We start from the raw sequence: 19,827 nt of genomic DNA, 5'->3' as shown, positions 1-19,827 counted from the left end.
TGGCTGAGGGGCCGACGACCCCAGCCATAGCCTTTACGCAGGCCTCTATTGTCATTTCAGGGTGAGCATAGCTCTTTACCCCAAGGGCCCTGGTCAGGAGGCGGAAAGGTGACAGGGCAGCGGGAGCAGCTGGAGCCGCAGAAGCAACCACCCCCGCATAAGTTTTCTTTTTTTGAGGCCCTGCCACCGGTGACAAAACCGCCTCCACATTAGCCCTCGAGGGCCCGGCCACAGGTGATGGTGAATTGGCCTTAGGGCCAGAGCCACGCCCACCCCGGGAAGGATTGGCCATTTTGTTTTTTTCTTTTTATTTTTTTTTTAGAAATATAGGGAGGAAAGGGGGTGGGGGAGAGAGGTAGAAACAACCTCCCCTCTTTTAGGCAGGAGAGGAGAGGAGGGAGAGGAGTAAAAGACAGGGAGGCACAGGAGGGAAAGAGGTAAATGTCCTGGTGGGTGTCCTCGATGGTGGATGGACAGTGGGTGGGGGCCTGATGTTCTTCAGGCAGGGGGAGGCGATGTCTTCACCAGCTATTGCTGGCCTTACTGGGAAAAGGGCTGGGTTGGGGGGAGGGGTGGCAGAAAGATGGTTTCAGCACACACACACACCCTCCCGCTCTTCCTTCCCCAACTCCTCTGGCAGTCTTCTTGCCTCCCCCTACAAAAACACAGTCCTTAATTGCCCCCACCTTAAACAAAAATACACAGTTCAGACACCCACCTAGGATGTTGTTTTCCAACTCAATCCTGGCCTCCTGGCCTTCCTGTCCTGTAGCAACAGTAGCAACTGTTCTCTTCTCTCCCTCTCTCTCCTTTGGCAGCACTGGAGGAGCAGCAGCAGAAGCAGCAGCAGCACACAGCAGAAGCAACAACCCCAAAGGCAGCAGCAGAAACAGTTGAAACACTGAGGTGCAGCAACACCAACACCACACACCTTCTCTCCTCAGTACCAGGAAACCAACTGAATCCACAATTACCTCCACGAGATCGTTAGGAAAATGAACTCTTGATCTTGGGGTTACAAACCCAGTACCATAACCACTTGGCTATTTAGGCCAAGCCAAGATTAAGATGTAACTCTTTCGAGTACAAACCCGTTTCCATCTGTTTTAGATGTTGTTTCATAGTTTGCCATTGTGAGATTTGAACTCTTGATCTTGGGGTTACAAACCCAGTACCATAACCACTTGGCCATTTAGGCCAAGCTTAAATTTAAACGATAGGCTCCAGTGAGAATTGAACTCACGACTCCTGGTTTACAAGGCCAGTGCTCTAACCACTGAGCTATGGAGTCAACTAAGGATGTAACTCTTTCGCGTACAAACGCATTTCCATCTGTTTCAGATGAAGTTACATAGTTTCATAGTTTGCCATTGTGAGATTTGAACTCTTGATCTTGGGGTTACAAACCCAGTACCATAACCACTTGGCTATTTAGGCCAAGCCAAGATTAAGATGTAGTTGCACAACCTGGGTGTGGGTATTAATCACTTGTACATAATATTCACTATTGTAAATAAAGTTTCAAGAATGTTTCCTTGCCTATGGCTCCTTGTTCTGATGAGTAGTGTTCATGTCACACAGATGTGAAACCTCGGTTCCTGCTTGAGGTAAAGGCAGGTGTCTCAGTCCAGGGCCTCTTCCCTGTGTAGTGTGTAACCTTCAGGCCTAAGTGATGATCCAGCTTCACACTCACTGGGCATATCAGTGATGCCTGCACCTCGATGATGCTTGCATTGATGCCAGAATGTCATGGGCAGGCATCACAGAGTTCTGTCATTCTGTCTGTAAGCTCTCAGCACCTTTGAGGTGGGGCTGGCCCCCAATTCTTCAACATCTGTGACCAGTGACGTTGTGCTCCTGGAGGCGGACAAAGGATCAGGTGCATTTAAAGTTTCTCAGCTGCATCTCCTTGATATTCCCTGATCACAATGCGCAAGCGAGCTGCCCTCAGCCAGACAGGAGTCAGATATTCACAGAGGCCATGTGAAGATCAATGGAGTGTCCTCACTGTATGTCATGATCATTCTCCTGGAATCTAGTGATTATTAAGGCCTCCCCTGCATCTCCATGACAGAAGGCTGAGTACTGAGCGTATGTGCACTACCATCAGCCACATGGGAGTCAAACATTTACAAGTGCAAGGTGAGTATGTCAGGACGGTCCTCACTTGTCATCATCCTCCACAAATCTTGCAGATATGAGGACATCCCGAGCACGTCTGCCTCATCTTGTCAGTGCAAGGGCCTCATTACCAGCATCCACACCTTTGAGGACCTCATCACCTTCATTGCCTTCGATTTCCTCCTCATCGGATGATATGGGCAGCTCTTCCATCTCTTCCTTAGCCAAGGTCGCCCCCTGTTGCAGTGCCAGGTTGTGTGGTGCGCAGCAAGCTACGATGATGTGCGACATCCTCAGTGGACTGTATTGTAGTGTGGCACTGGGACCTTATTTCAAGAAGCCTATCATTTGATCCACCAAAGTCCAGGTTGTGGCATGAGCCTAGTTGTACCGTCGCTCTGCTGCAGTCTGAGGCTGCTGCATGGGCATCATCAGCCACGTCCTCTGTGGGTAGCCCTTGTCCCTGAGGAGCCAATCCTGCAGCCTCTCTGGACCCTGGAAGAAGTCAGGGATCTGAGACCTAAGGACGTAGGAGTCGTGGACACTCCCTGGGATCCACATGCAAACCTGAAGGATGTGCTTGTGGTGGTCACACACAGGCTGAACATTCAGCAAGTGGAAGCCCCTGTAGTTGACATAATTGACTTCTTATTGCCATGGAGATCTAAGTGCTACGTGAGTACAGTCAATGGCACTCTGCAACTGTGGAAAACCCGAGACCTGAGCAAATCCCAGTGCTCTTGCTTCCTGGCTTTCCTGATCCTGGTCGAAATGCACAAAATTCTGTGCCGATGGCGTCTATGATCTCCTGGATACACTTGTGTGAGGAGGTTTGTAAAATCTTGTGCGGGTCGCCTCTGCAGCCCTGAAAGGGGCCAATGGCGTAAAAATTGAGCGCCACTGTCACTTTCATTTGGATGCAGTGGATGCCCTCCATGTCTGCATGGCACCAAATCCTGCAGCAGCTGGCAGATGTGACCAACCAGTTCCCTAGACATGCACAGTCTTTGGTGACACTGGTTCGTGGTCATCTGCAGTGCCGTCTATAGAATCTGGGTTTAACGAGGCATCTATGAGCGACGGCTCGCTATGTAGCAGGTCCTGCCGCCCCTTCACCTTAAGGGTGGCGCTCTTCCCTTTTCAGAGCCAGGCGCCTCCATTGGTCTCTTCTTCTCCTCTGCTCCCTGTCAGCCATGAGGCACACCGCTAAATCAACAGGCTCCATGTTCCCAATGTTCTCCTCCTGCAGGATCAAAGAGAGAGACACATGGGTTACCATATGTGTCCTAAGAAACCTCTCTTGGTTAAGTCTGAAGGCCTCTTCACATATGCAGGAGAGTGCTGACCACCAATTGGATGCAGTGTGTAGTGTGCTTCATGGCTGTCCGAAACCCCAGTTACCTCCACCCGCTCCATCCGACCGATTGGTGGCAGCTTTGGCCATTGGACTGAATGCTGTGCTCTCAGCTCAGGCGCAGGCATTCTCCCAACCCACACTGCATGGCTGGCCTGTTAGCTTGAACCATGACGGAGACTGGTCCAAATCTTAATAAAAATATTGCATAGGGCTGTGAGTACCTCTACCAGTGACTGCTCAATGGCCACTTTTTACAAGGGGACTCTACAACTTGCCCAGTCAGCCAATTGCTCTGCTGTCCCCTAAAACTCACATTAATTTGCAGTCTGTGCCTGAGGGGTGTAAAGCTCTGGAGCATTTGATGGCATTTTCATCCTTTTGCGCTGCTTGAGAGGCCCGACTCCAAGCATGTCAATGGAGCTGCTGCTGAATGATCTGAGCCACGGAAGAATGCTCACTTTTGACAAACTTTTCCAAGTGCTTGGCCGCTTCCCTCACCCCCGCCCCACCCTGCCCCCACCAGGAAAAAGCGACTTGTCTGTGGCCCCCTTGATGTCCTATGAATGATGCTCACGAGTGCTGCGAAAGGTTGTGTGACTCATCTCCGAGTTCCCTCAAAGTTCAATTCACCAGGTACACACCTCTCAAAGGCAGTTGTGAAGCACGCCATTCTGAAGCCACACTGAAGTGGGTGGTAAATTTGATGCGGGGGGATGATTTTGATGAGCAGGGCTAATAATGAGATGCTAATTTATTGAAATGAGGTCCCTGACATGTGGTAGTGGGAATTGCGGTCTTCAATTAACAGGTAGAGCGGACGATCACAAACTGGTTTCGCGATGATGTGAAACCGATTTTTGGCCTTCTCACCATATTGTCTACTCACACCCAGCATGATGCCCAGCGTCAATGGGACTGGATGATTCCACCCTGACTCTCTTCTCTAAAGAAGCTCACCACAGCCCCACACACTCACCACACCTACCCCTCCCAGCAGCGCCCCCCCACCCACTAACGCCACCCCCCCCACCACCACCAACCCCCCCCACACCCCCGCCACTTTAACGTCTCTGGGTAAGGGGAAGCCGTTGTGCTGGATGGGATCTCTGTGTCTGACATCAGTGGTGGCTGTGGTTGTTGAAGTGTCCAGCTCCATTACAATTCCAACATCTCTTTGAATTAACCCTTGAGTGGGATTGGCCAGAAGGCTTGCCGTGGAGGTAGAGCAGCAAGGACTGGATTTGCCCTTGTTGTGCAGCAATCCATTCCACTTGCTTCCTCAACTTGAAGTCTACATCCCTGTCCACACCGACAGTCACCTACCTGTTGGTGTCCTCTTTCCTAGTCTTAGGTGTCCCGTCTTTCCCCATGACTCAGATGAGGTGATCCCTTGCATCAAAGAGGGACAATTGGGGTTTGTCACTATTAAGCCTCCTCAACTCTATTCAGATGTTCCCATTCCTCACTGCTTCAGCCAGCTGGCCCTTCAGCTGTGTGTCTCTGATTGGTTTGAAGGAGGGATCCAGGAGGACGATGCAGCCAAACAATTTCACTAGCCCCAGGGATACAGAGACCAGATCCTCAACTTCCACTTGCTTGTATTCATAAAACCTCAGTTTTAGCTGGTCCAGGCTATTGCTGCTCCCAAACACTCATGCAGGCACCTCAAAGATCCATTGTGGAGTTCTTTGAATAGCTGTACCTCTCCCCATTATTTCCTGATGGGCTTTCCCACACCGCCTGCCCACTCTCGTTGAGACCCCTGGATGCCATGACCAGCACATCTTCAATCTAGTCTTCGGCTGCCAGCTTGTTGGATGTTTCTGGTCTCTCCCCGAATCTGTCCAAGTTCCTACCCATTGGCAGGTAGAATATCCGACCGGGGTACTGTTTCCTTCCTTCACAGAGTCAAGGGAATGCACATGGAGAGCTTCTGTCTGGTTTTGACCTGAGGGTACAGATTGCTCTGCTGATACCTGAGCCCCCAGTGATACTGGAGCAGCTTTGGCCTCCCTCATGGACAGCTCCAGTTTCATTCCTCCACCATCCACTGCATCCTTCCATCTCGTCAGCCATGAGTTAATGCCTGTGCTGTGGAATCCCTTCTGGCATCAAGATGTGATGTGGTATTCAAGCACATGAAGTACATGAATGATATAAAACAGGGATCCTTTATTCCACTGTCATCAAATCGGTATAAACATTCAAGGGGATGCTTAACTTAAAGGAACAAACTATTTACAATGGATATTCATGGTCAATGCTCCATGTCCAGCTGGATACCATTGAGAGCTTAACTTCGGGGCTTGCCCTTGGCAGGCTGGCGCAATTGGCAGGGCCTGCGATCGGTCAAGAAATTGGCCTCTGACTGCGATTTCACGCCAGCTGGCCAATTAACGTCTGCCCAGAATGAAATGCGTCCTCCCAATGGTCGGAAAGGGCTGGGCAGGGGCGGGGTTCCGTTCGGTGCCAGGTCCAATGGAGACCTGGTGGGGGGTTTAAAAAGGGCTCAGGCAGCTCCTTGAAGGCTGCCAGGGAAGAATGTTTTTTCTGCATTGTGAACACTGAGATGTTCACAGCCTGGCTGGAGATGCCAGGTGGGAGGGTAGGTCAGGCGGGCACACAACCCCTCCAGTTTTCAGATGAGCGCCCTGTGGTCCTCCTGGAGGATGTGGCTGCCAGGAGGGACACCCTTGTCCCCAGAGATGTAATGAGGAGGAGGCCACCGCACCTTACAAAAAGAGCTTGGGAGGAGATGGCAGCGCAGGTCAGCAGTCACGACGTCGTGTGGCCCACATGGGTGCAGTGCCGCAAAAGGTTTAATGGCCTGCTGTGCTCGGGAAGAGTGAGTACTGTGTTGGCTTGGATCAGTGTGTTCAAATGGTAAGTCTGGCCATTCCCCCCCTGGAGCTTAGGGATGCTAGAGTCTGTGTGCCAACTGTCAGTGATGCCAGAGCAGGCCAAGGGGGTTGCTTGGATTGAGTGCCTTGCGGCTGGAGGGCCACAATTTAGATGCTCCTCAGGTGCGGTTGTCCAGGCTGCAATGGTGCTGCAGGTAGAGAGTGGACTAATCAATGCTCCTCTGTCCTTTCAGGAGAAGACAAGCCATAACAACATTGAAAGGTCGTGGACACGTGGAGGCCCCCAAACCTCCTAAACCTATCCAGATTCGAACAGGATGCCCTGGAGCTGGAGAGGCACCATGTACCTCTGTCAACCGGCCACAGAGAGGCTGGGGTGTCAGATGAAGGTAAGAGTGCAATGCACTGAGGTGAGAGTTTCGGATAGTGCGAACATTCTTGTGTAGTCTCATCATTGATGGGAGCCTCGAAACTGGAGTCCCCATTGATCATTGAAAGACGATGGCACCATGATGCAGATCTCCATTGTCTCCCCAGGGTGTCTGGCATGCACAGTGACAGTGTTAAGACTTAAACTAATGACGTGTCCTTCTTCTCCCTTAGATTCTCCAGGGTGCATTGAATCGCAGGACCCTGAAGAGCCACCCCTGATGCCAGAGGACAACCAGACTTCAGATGCACCTGCGTCACATCCACTCTCTGAACCAGGCACCAGCGCAGATACCAGCACCTTGTTGGGCGCTAGATCCTTGGCTAGAATGCCGGAACACTGTGGTGAGGGCACTTCACACTCGCTTGAGGAGCAGGCGGACGCAGAGAGTGCTCAGGGCGAAGGCAATTGAAGGACTACTGGAGACCAAGACGGTGCTGAGTCAAAGCCTCTGGAGTCGTCCCTTAGGAGGCAGATGCTGGCCATCCAGCGGGATGTGTGAGAGGATCTGGCAGAGATCCATGAGGGAATGCGTGCTATGGTCTGTGTTGTGGAGGAGTCCATGTGGAGCATGAGCACGACGTTGACCCTCATGGCCAAGCGCACTACCTCCTCCATTGAGAGAGTGACGACCCTCATGGAGTGGCAGTTCCAGGGACAGAATCAGGGGCTCCGCGGGTTGTGCTCGGACCTGCAAGCCCTCACATAGGCCTTGATCTCAGGTGGTCAGTGCAAGTGTGGGAGGTGGATGAGGCACCCAGTATCCCAACTAGATGCCCGCCAAAGCGACCTCACATTGGCACAAGAGCTGCTTTTCATCTCTGTGGGCTCCTTTCAGGGCACTCTGGATGACAGCAGCATCTCCTCTGCCCCTCTGCCAGTGACCATGGCATCTGATGAGGCTGTGATGACTGGGGAGATGCCAACTGTGGCACTGGCTGCTCCCTCCCACATGGGGCCAACACAGGATCCACTGGCCAGGTCATCAAGGCAAACAAGATACCAGATAGCAGGCTGTCTCCAATGCCGGTGCCAGCGAGTTGGGGCGGGGGGGCAGGGGGCCACCAAGATGTAGCACTCACAAAAGTAAGTTTAAGGCACCATGAACACAAGAGGGACTGGTCACGCGTGACCTTCTGTTGTGTAATGTTTTGTTTATGTTTTCTGGCCTGGGATTTAAGATTTTTTTTTGGATTGTCAAAATGAAATAACTTTTGCCTTTGTCCTAATGGCCTGAGTAGGCTTCATTTTTGTACTTTTTTGGTGCAGGGTACACCAGTATGTAGTGCTGGACATGAGTGGCATTGTACAGGCATTGGGTGGACTTTGGTTGCAAATGAAAGGGTGATTTCACACACCCGGGATGGAGGCGGCAGCTCTGGCATGAATGGAAGCAGATCTTTGGCAGCCTAGCTGAAAGAGCGTTGGATGAAGGTGTCCCTGGTGTCCCTGCTTCCCTGAAGGATGCAGAAGTCTGCCTCCACACCCTCAACATTCACCTCACCGTGCTCCTGTTCTGACTCACTACTGGTTTTATCCTCCACGGCCTGTGGAGCTGTGTCAAAATCCTCTTCCTCCAGTGGGGCCCCCTTGTCAGTACCAGATTGTGGAGAGTACAGCATGCAGCCACTATCAGGGACACCCACTCTGGGGGTATTGTGCTCCCCCGAATGGTCCAGACATCAGAAGCGCATCTTCAGAAGAAGTATAGTCCTCTCTATCACCGCCCTTGTGGAGGTATGACTCCTATTATAATACTTCTCTGCTTCGGTTTTTGGATGGGAGAGAGGCATCACAATCCACCTCTTCAATGGATAGTCCTTGTCACCCAGCAGCCATCCAATCGGGCTGGAGCACTGTGAGTGTTTGTGGATGTAAGCGTCATGGGAGCTGCCAGGGTACCTTGCACAGACTTGCAGAATCCTCATCCTATGGTCACAATGGGATATAATATCCCTGACCATTGCATGCACCTTTTCCCAAGGGGACCCCCCAGAGCCAAAGAGCCAAAGTCCTCGGCAAGCTGGGGGATACAGCCTAGGTCCAGAGCACAGGCCGAAGAGGGCTGGGGGAGGGGCCTGAGACAAGTGTGCAGGTTGAAGGAGAAGGAGGGGCCAGAAGCCTCGTGGAGAGAGAGGAGAGCAGGACTGCAGCAAGGAGCTGGACCAAAACGGGTGAGTCACTGTGTTAAAGAGCCAAAGCTACGAATATGCTGACCCTATCTGACATTCATCGAGTAGAAGCCCTTCCTGTTGACGAAGGCACCCAGCTGACCCGCTGGTGCCTTGATGGCCACATGTGTGCAGTCGATTGCACCCTGGATGTGGGGGAACCTAGCAATCACTGCAAAGCCTCTGGCTCGCTCAGCCTGGCTGGCCTTGTCCATATGGAATGAATAAATGTCATTACCTACCTGAACAGATCTTCTATCACATTGACACATCTGTGGACAACTGATTGGGACACTCCACAAAGGTCCCCCACTGACCCCTGGAAAGAGCCAGGGACATGGATGTTGAAGTCCACTGTGACCGTCAGAGCCTCTAGCATGGGGTTTCCACCCACACAGTTGGAGCTGATCTCAGGCCCAATCATCTGACAAATGGAGGTTGCAGCCTCCCTGGAGAGATGGAGCCTCCTTCGGCATTGCACCTCAAACATATTGAGGTATCTGCATCGCTGCCTGTAAAACCTACCTGCCCTGCCCTATTCATAGCTTCGGCTCTTCAACACAGTGACTCACCAGTTTTGAACTGCTGGTCCAGCTCCATGCTGCTGTCCTGCACTCCGCTCTTTCCACGAGGCTTCTGGCCCCTCCTTCTCCTTCAGCCTGCACACCTGACTCAGGCTACTCCCCCAGCCCTCTTCAGCCTGTGCTCTGGACCTAGACTACATCTCCCAGCTTGCCTAGGACTTTGGCTCTTTGGCTCTGGGGGCTCCCCTTGGAAAAAGGTGCATGCAGTTGGCAGGGATGTTACACAGCCCGAACAACATTCTTTTGTGTTCATAAAGTCCTTCAGTGCCTGTTTGGAATGCTCTCTTTTGAATGTCTTTTTCAACGATGGACAGCTGGTTTAGACTGTAGGAAAACCTGGCTGAAGGGTCTGAGGCAAGTCCTCTGCCTGGGGTCCTCCCAGGCCCAAGGCCTCTGCTGGCGGGGGCCTAGTGGGAATGCCCCACAGTGGGTGGGGCCCGGCCTGCTGCCCCACTCTGAAGTTGGAAGCTGGATGTCAGGATGCCAAGAGTCCGCTCACCTCCCACGCTGCGCCAAGAAACCCCACAATAGAACAAGATGCCAAGGGAAATAGTCACAGGCCCCATCACTTGAAATCTTCAAGGCCCATTCCTTGCTGTTCCCCAACATCTAAATTGCTAACCTTGGTAAGTGTAAAAAGTTGCCAAAAATGACACTGTGCATGTGTTTTGATATTGCCATTGTGATTAGGACTTAATAGCAGTGTGCAATATAATGAAAAATATGCACACCAAGAATTTTTTTGGGATTTTCTATTGACCACAATAGGTAGGAAATGAAAGGCAGCCCCCAATAACAGTGTACATGGAGTTTGCACTAATATTCCGCCAAAGTTAACGTGGCCATTTGGGAGAAATTCCCCAACGAAATTCCCAGCATTGATTCAGAGCATCCGTACAGCACCAAAACTAATCAGTTCACCTCATTCCCTACTCTCAGACCAGGCCCTGTCCAAACATTCCTATCACCCCAGCTATCAGAAGGAGATCTGTGCTAAATTACTCAGCAATAGCACTCATCAGAACACTTTACAAAAAATACCAACATAAGGAGAAAACAATAATTTATACTATCTGAGAAGCGAGTGCTGATTGGTTGGCAAGTTGAATCTGATTGGTAGAAGCATTGCCATTGAGAATGCACCAGTGATGGTGTCTGACAGTTAACTGCCAAGTATTGTTTGAAATTTAAACCAGGCAGCTTGACTCAGATTGGTAAAGGCATTGCCATGAGGAATGAGTCAATGAATGGCTGTCATTTATTTTGTTTAGCTGAAACAGGCACAATGTTATACATGTTCTTTCTACCTGCAATGAATAGGGCCCTGTGTATTAACATATATAACTTCCAGTTTGGCAGTTAACTGTCAGTCACCATCACTGGAACATTCTCCATGGCAACACCTCTACTAATCAGATTCTACTTGCCAACCAATCAGAAATTTATTCCCATACAGTATAAATTATTGTTTTCCCCTTATATTGGTATTCTTGAGGTGTCCTGATGAGTGCACGGCGAAAAGCTTCAACATGTCTCTTTGTTCAGAAATACTCAAGTTCTGTACTGTCAAACAACTAAACAATAGCACTTGTTTAGCTGGCTTTTCAGTTACTTCCCTGATTCCTCCTGCTCATATTTATCATGATACAGTTTCCACAAAATAAGTGACTGGAATTTATTCAACATATTATAAATCAAGCAGTGGTAATGCCCCTGTAAGTTTATAGGGAATAATTCTCTTTCCCACTAAAGTGTACTTTCGAATTGAGATTGTCCTGTACATAGATTGCTTTCTCTTTAAAATCATTATTTTATATTGAATCCTTATTTTTAAGCCAATGCATGAGAACAGCAATAAAATGAAAATATTGATCATATGTACAGATGTTCTAAGTTTCCATTACAGATATTGGAAAAACATAAACACTTGTGATAGCTGGGAAAAAAAATCTTTAAATATATAAATTTTCTACAATAATGATACCTGGAATTTTTACACACCATATCAGAATGCTTTGTGGGGTTATTCAGTGGATGGGAGGCGATAAGGAGAACATCGTGCAAGAGATAGGAAAAGTTGTGTGGGGTGTGGGGAAATGAAAAAAATTCAAGAGACAGCTTTTTATGAAGCATAATGACGGAATGAGTATTTGACAACGGAGTCCAGGAATCAGGGGATGGTTGGTAAGCTGGAGTCAGAAGAAGTCCCAACTGGGGCATATTACAAGATAATTATCAATTTTGGAGGCTATTCTTCCTATCTTGATTCATCTATCCAGAGAGAAACAAATTTCTCCTCATTATAACATCCAATTGTTTCATAATTGGTTCCAGGCTTTTTGCCTATTCCTCTCTATCTGGACACTTCATCCCCCTGTTGCTCCCTCTTGGGTAAAGAATCATTTCCTGATATCCATCCTGAAAATATCCTTCTCTGGTTTGAGCCTCTGTTTCCCAGTTCTACTTTCACAGTTTAATTTAATGTAATATTCTAGGTTAACTTTTTCAATACCTTTAATAATCTTGCATGCCATTGTTAGATCACCTTGTCAATGCTTCTTTACCAGGCTGAAAAGCCCAAACTTCACCAACGTTTTCTGTTTGGCTAAATTGGTGTTACCCTTTACTCAGTGGTAGCATTTTTAGCTCTAGATTAGAAGGTTGTGAGTTCAAGCCCCACTCCAGTGTGAGCACATAATCTAGGCTGGTGTTTCTGTACTGTACAGTGGGAGTACTGTACTCTTAGATGGGATGAAAAACTGTTTGTCCCTTTAGCTGGTAAACAAAAAGATCCAATGACTCTCTTTGAAAGAAGAGCAGGAGAGTTCTCTCTGTGTCCTGCTCAATATGCATCCCTTAACCAAAATCACTGAATTAGAAGGTCAGGTAAAATATTGTATACTCATTGGCTGCTGTATTTCCTACATTACAATAGCACAAGACAACACTTCAAAAATAGTTCGTTGACTGCAAAGTGTTTATATAAATGCAAATCTTTCTCTTAATGCCATCTATAAGCTTTTTGAATTTTTCTGTCCTCTCTTTGCATTACTCTTTAAATTCATCTTGAAGGCATCGGGACAATTATACAAAATTTGGCTTTTCTATCAGATTGATCCACCTGAGCTTGCACCACAGATGTTAATAATTATGCAAACGAGATTAGGCCAGAAAATTCAGTCCTGTTTGGCTTTGGGATGCAAGTGGGTCTTTAAGCAATGCAAAGCAAATTAGGACTTTTTTATAACACAAGATGAGATCCATTAGTTTAAACAAAGGAATCAGTCATCAGTGTTGTTTAATTGATGAAGCAAAGGTACACATGAAGAAGAGAAACATTCCCTCTTGCCAGCTCCTCAACGCTTACATTACTGTATAAACACCCTGTTAGAATTCTGCTCTGCTGAACAAAAAAAAATTAAATAGCAGAGTAACATATACAATGAGTGACTTTTACAATTGAACACTCTTGGCCCCGAGCTAAATGTGATGGGAGTGCATATCAGGCATTCTGTCACTGAGGTCAGCAAGCTCGATTGATAGCCCACTTGCTATTCTGTTCAAGCATTTTGACCTCAGTGACTGAATTCCCAACATGCACTCCCATCGCATGACCCTCTTCTAAACTGGAAACCGTTACCCCATGTCTTAATAGTTGGTCCCCTGTGGTGTTTCTCATGGCTTTCTATAGATTGACCTCTTCCTGTTTGCTGTTGTCCAGTAGTGTAGTGAGTTCAGTTCAGAAGCAACGGCTACCCGCTTATTGCCCTGGCATAAGAGTTTTTTTAATTTCTATGAGCTCACCTTCTCTGATGATACTGTCATTCAGAATTTCACCTCAGCTTCACAACTGTGCCATCGCTTTATTTGGTTATTTTCAAGCCGAGGAGCAAACCTTCCATCTGTTCACTCAATCATGTATATTAAATATAGGTTAATAAAATCTGCAATTGACCTAGAGCTGCTAGGTGTACATGATTTTTTTTTGGACATATTTTCTTTAGATCCAGCTTGAAAAGAAGCAATATCCCCAACACGGGATCTACAAGCAGAGGATGAGCTCTCTCCACATGTCTGAGCACCAGTGGCTTACAAGGATTAGGCTTCCATGTCAGGGCATTGTTGGCATCTGCAGCCTCCTGGAAAAAGATTCCTTCCCAGTGGATTAGGTGGGCCTGCTTTGCCAGTGGCTGCCAAGGTGTCTATAGTTGGACGGCCACTCCAGGTTCTCTGTCTCTCTCTGGAGTTCTGTGCTCTGTTCTCCAGCAAGAACAGTTAGACGAATGTGAGAATGGATTGTGTGCAGGGGAAGGAAGGACATTTGCGGAGGGTGACTGTGAGGCATGGATGCGAGAAGACAATAAGGTGATGGTGATGTGCGTGTTCGCTATTCAGGTGGGGATTCAAGGAGGTGCCTGGAGTGCAAAGGATAAGTCGAGCTGTAAGGTGTGTTGGTCTGAGGGGCGTTGTGCAGGAAACTGTCAGAGAAAGTCAATGTTTGAGGATTGACTCTTGAAATTGTTGCCTGCGTTTGCTGCCGACATTGTGCGTATACAGTTGTACTGATTTACTCCGTGGCATCATTACAAGTGATGGAATAGATAGTGGCCAGGAGCCGAAATGCTTATGTTTACAATCCCAGCTGATGTTAATACTGGACAAGTCAGACCCCAGATTGAAACCTGTCTTGATAGATCCTAACTTTTTGTTGGAAACCATGGAGAAAAGTTGCTGAAAAAAGGCACAGGAGTCTGCTGATGAACTTTTAACTCAAAGAATAAAATATTTATGAAATAAGTAAAATGAACTATATTACACCAAACAAAAAAGTTGGAATGATCTTAATACAAATACAAGAAAATTATTCAAATCATACTATTCCTTTTACCCCAGTGATATCTTTATAGGCATGTACAAATTCAGAAAAATAATACAATTTACAATATCTAACTTATGCTCTAATATTCAGCGTAAGTATGAAGTCCATGTGAATTAACAGGCGAACAGTGGTCAGAGTTACCAAATTCCAAAGTAAATGACAGATGTGACCAAAGCAGACTCTATGGATTTCCCAATAACCCACCCAGGCTTTTGGCACATTGTGAGCCAACCAGCCTCACTGAAACTTTGTCTTTCTCACAAGGGTTTTCAATTTCCAAATTTGAAGAACTCGCCTTCGAATTCTCTCCAAATGTCCTTCCCACTCAGATGGCTACAATGATAGCTCACCTCACAGGGTTTCAATCTCACCTTCCGAGATTCCTTTCCCCTGCGTGCAGGGCCCTTGGATCTCCAATTACACTCAAACTTCACCTTCCAACCACAATTTCAGATCCTTGGCTATGCCAAACAGAACATCACTGCTCCAAAAAGCCCGCAGTCAGGAGTCACCAACATTTGGCTGTCTCCTCGGAACTTCAGGGCTTCTCTCAAACCCACTTTGCTTCAAGTCTGCTCCTTGTAGCTCACTCTTTAACTCAGAGACTATTGCTGTGCTCCTTTCTTTTAACTTGACTTCAGGGATCCCTTTCTGATCCCTGTCTTTGTCCCTGCCTGGTTCTTTCTTCGGGGACCTCTTTCTGATCCCTGCCCATGACACTTGCCTGGGTTTTCCTTTATAGGACCATCTCTCCCACCCCATTTCCTACTCTCTGGATCACATTCAGCACAATAGTGCTCTGTTATCAGGTCAAGTGACCTGCTTTTTTGCACCGTTCTACTTCTTTTCTTCTGCGCAGCCCTGCAGAGCCAATTCCCAACCTAAAGAACAAAAGAAACACAAACTGTGCATGTGTGGCCATTTCCCAGCCAGCGCAAGCGTTAAGGCCCAAGGCTCACCAGGAACTAGAATTCCCACCTCCAAAGGTAAGTGTTTGAGTTTCATCACATTATCAAACAGTTATTAAAGATGTTTTCTCATGAGTTTTGAAAGACTTTTTAAGCAAATGCGTTCACTGTAAGAAAACACCAGGCCAGAATCCATCTTCAAACCTGTAAAAAAAACTCATATTGTGCCCAACAACATTGGCCTCAGAGTTCCCCAAACTAGAGGAGGCCACTGAAGGACACAGTGGACCATTGTCCTGGGCAACAATTTGGTGGTTTAACCCACTCATGATCTCACTTTAGGCCTCAGTTGGTAACAAAGTTGACTTCATTCAACCGGTGCCAAGCTGTTACAACTACACATGATTCATTCGGTCTCATGTCTGCAACTTTGAGTGGCTTACACACATCACGCACTCCCTCAAACTGACATATGACCTTACTATAGATTGATGTGAACATCAATCATGACCAGGTGCCAACAGGTTAGGCTGGGGTTTTTTATGGCACTGTGTCTTCCGTCAGCGATGTGATTGGTTTCCTATGCATGCGTGGACAAGTGCACATGCGCAACTGGGTATCGGCAACCAACTTGTGCGGCTACCTTGAATTGGCAGGAGACACAGTGGAAATTGTTATGCCACTTATTTTTTCTGCCCCCCCTGATGTCATTAAACCTCTTGGTTCAGGTTGGAGGGGTCAAATGCCTGCTGCTCGCTTCCTCACATCCATCCATGCCAGCTTGAAAGGTTGGCTCTTCCTCCCATCTGCAGGAAACAGTTGCTAATAGACAGCAGCAGGGCCTCTAGGGAAAGGTCACAGACCAAAGGGAAGGACCAGCCTTCTTAGGCCTCCTTTCCATTCCTGTGGTTGTCCCAGGAAGCAATGTAAAATTCAGTCATTACGACCCCTGCTAGGATCCCTTTAAATAGAAACCCTTCCTTTGACAAAGGTGGATCATCATCATGTTCTCACTCTGAACTTGGAAACAGGATGCTAATGCTGTGGGTTTGGTTAAACACCTCTGCCAAAGCCCATTTCTTCAATGAACAGGTTTCCAATCTGCTGTCTGTCCCCACACCGCAAATGGGTCAGTTATATTAAAATTCCGTCCACTGTAGGGTAAAAGAAAATGAAATGCCACATCACATCTAATGACCACATGGATGTTAAAGCAGATCTTATAAATTAATGCTTCCTGGTAGAGCTTTGTGCAATGCCGATGTTTATTGGAAATTCCTTGGTGCAGAAGTCAACATGCCCTGTATGATTTTTCTATTCATTAAAGTTCCTGATTTGCACTCTTGTCACATGAAGTTTTGTGCCAAGCTCTGATTTCTAAAATGGACCCCATAAAATCAAACTGTGGGCTCATTATATTACATTGCATGTCAGTGCCATTTGTGTCATGAGTCTTAATTTGGTATTTATTCACCCATGTGGGAGAAATTATTTAAACCTGACGTAAAATCAGAAGATACTGGGTATAAAACATAAAGGATGTTCAGCAACTACAAATGGTTAGTGTAATGGATTGTGAAGGATTCTCATGAAGGCATCCAACTGTAACTTTGACTTGTTTTGCTCTTTCAAATTCAGTGTTCCATCATTTTCTCAATTCACTGCACTATGGATAGGTTCAATTCCCATTGCACACTACCTTTGGTGCACTCATCAACATGTTTGCATAAATACTTTGGAGAAAGTAATTCCAAAATAATACTTCCATATATACCATGGAGCAGGACAAGAGAGCACAGATTCAGAGTCCTGAATGACAAACGTTGGAAATTATTTGGTTACAAAGGGGATGATCAGAAACTGGAACATATTAATAGGAAGAAAGACTTATGTAACATCTGCCATAAGCTCAGGACATTTCAAAATGTTTCACATCCAATTTTACAATTTATTCACAGATTGTGAGGGTTGCTGGCAAGGCCTGCATTTGTTGCCCATCCCTAATTACCCTTGTGAAGGTGGTGGGAAGTTATAGCCCCGAACCACTGCAATCTGTGTGGTGAAAGTACTTTCACAATGTTAGTGAGGGAGTTCCTGGATTTTGAGCTAATGACAAAGATAGAACAATGATATGGAGGAGACCGATAGAGTCCAATAGTTTATTGATATTCACTGTGTAAAACCAAGATGAAGGCCAAGTGGATGAGACACTGGAGGACTACAAGCCAAGATGGTCTATAACTTTGAGGGGAACTTGGAGGTGGTGGTATTCCCATGCACCTGCTACCCTTCTCCTTCTAGGTGGTAGAAGCCATTGGGTAGGGAGATGCTCTTGAAGGAGTCTTGACAAGTTGCTGCAGGGCATCTTGTAGATGATACACACTGGATGTTGCACCAACAGTGGAGGGAGAAACTTTTTGAGGAGGTGAATGGGTGCTTATCAAGAAGGCTGCTTTGTTCCCGGATAGTGTTTAGTTTCTTGGGTGTTGTTGGAGCTGTACTCATCCAGGTGTCACACTCCAGGCTTATCCATGTAAGTGGCGAAAGCGCTTTGGGGAGTCAGGAGGTCAGTTACTTGCCACAGAATTCCAAGCCTCTGACCTGCCCTGGTAGCCACTGTAGGTATTTATGTGGCTGATCTAGTTAAGTTTCTGATCAATGGTAACCCCCAGGATGTTGATGGCGGGGAACTATATAATGGTAATGGAGTTGAATGTCAAAAGAAAATGGTTAGATTCTCTCTTGCTGGGTTGGTGATTGTCTGGCACTTGTGTGGCAAGAATGTTACTGGCCACTTACCTATCCAAGCCTGTATGTTTTGCAGACCTTGCAGCATATGGGCACAAATTACTTCAGTAGCTGAGGAACTATGAATGCCACTGAGCACTGCAATGGGGGAAGTGGTGGCATAGCATCATTGTCACTGGAGTGGTGTTCCAGAAATCCAGGATAATGCTCTGGAGACCTGGGCTTGAATCCCACTATGACAGATGGTGAAATTTAAATTTAATGAAAACCTGGAATTAAAAGTCTAATGATGACCACGAAATCATTGTCAATTGTTGTAAAACCCAGTTGGTTCACTAATGTTCTTTGGGGAAGGAAATCTGCTGTCCTTACCTGATCTGGCCTATGTATGACTCCAGACCCACAGAAATGTGGTTGACTCTTAAATGCTTTCTGAACAAGGGCAATTAAGGATGGGCAATAAATGCTGGCCCAGCCTGTGATGCCCACATCCCATGAACAAATAAATCATCAGTGAAAATCTCTACTTCTGATCTTATAATGGAGTGAAGTTCATTGATGAAACAGTTGAAGATGGTTGGGCTTAGGATACTATCCTGAGGAACTCTTGCAGTGATGTTCTGGTTATCTCTAACAACCACAACCATCTTTTTGCTTGGTATGACTCGAATCAATGAAAGATTTTCCCGCAATTCCTATTGACTTCAATTTTGTTAGGGTCCTTGACAACACACTCGGTTAAATGCTGCCTTGATGTCAAGTGAAATCGTTTTCACTTCATCTCTGAAATTCAGCTCTTTTGTCCAAATTTGGACCAAGCCTGTAATGAGGTCAGGAGCTGAGTGAACCTGATGGAACCTAAACAGAGGATTGGTGAGCAGGTTATTACTGAGTAAGTGGTGTCTAGCGCTATTGACAACATCTTCCATCACTTTGCTAATGATCGAGAGTAGGCTGATAGGGAAGTGATTGGCCGGATTGGACCTGTCTTGCCTTTTGTGGATAGGACCTATCTTGGCAATTTTCCATTTTACTATTTAGGTGCCAGTGTTGTAATTCTTTCGAGTACAAACACGTTTCTATCTGTTCCTATTCAGATGAAGTTACATTGTTTCATAGTTTGCCATTGTGAGATTTGAACTCTTGATAATCTTTTAAATGAAAACCAAATCAACAAAATTGGGATAAATCAGGCACAGCCCCTAATTCAGGTCAGCTGTAAAACCAAGAACAAAGTTTAAAAGAAACTTACAAACTTTAAATCAAAATGTGATTAAAGGGGTCAACAAAACACCCCAGTCCCCGCGGTGCCCACCGAGCACGGAAGGCCTCGAGAGTGCCAGCAGACACCGTGTGCTCCTTCTCCAGGGACATCCGGCAGCGAACGTAGCCATGGAAGAGGGACAAACAATCGGGCGGGACTCCCCCGTCGATTGCCCGCTGCCTGGACCTGTTAATGGCCAACTTGGCCAGGCCCAGGAGCAGGTTCACGAGGAGGTCATCCTCCTTCCCGACCCCCTTCCACACCGGGTGCCCATAGATCAGGAGCATGGGGCTGAAGTCCAAACAAAACATCAATAAAAGGTTTTTCAAATAACTAAAAAGGGAGTGCAGCCTACCATACCCTATGTATACATGGTCCACGGACTCCACAAGACCGCAAAAAGGACACGTGTCCTGAGAGTCCGTGAACCTATGCATCCTCTTATTATAAGGGACTGCTGCATGCAACAACCTCCAACCCAGGTCCCAAATAGAAAGGGGGAGG

General features: G+C 47.1%; 1 non-coding gene across 1 annotated transcript; it reads right to left on the bottom strand.

Moving 5' to 3' along the window:
• Positions 1–1,218: 1,218 nt before the first annotated feature.
• Positions 1,219–1,291, bottom strand: trnat-ugu. The gene has a single exon. It is a non-coding gene; the product is annotated as a tRNA-Thr (tRNA).
• Between the last annotated feature and the right edge of the window lie 18,536 nt (positions 1,292–19,827).

The sequence above is a fragment of the Carcharodon carcharias genome, chromosome 13, assembly GCF_017639515.1.
Source record: "Carcharodon carcharias isolate sCarCar2 chromosome 13, sCarCar2.pri, whole genome shotgun sequence".
Taxonomy (NCBI): Eukaryota; Metazoa; Chordata; class Chondrichthyes; order Lamniformes; family Lamnidae; genus Carcharodon; species Carcharodon carcharias.
This window is presented reverse-complemented; position numbering and strand designations above follow the sequence as displayed.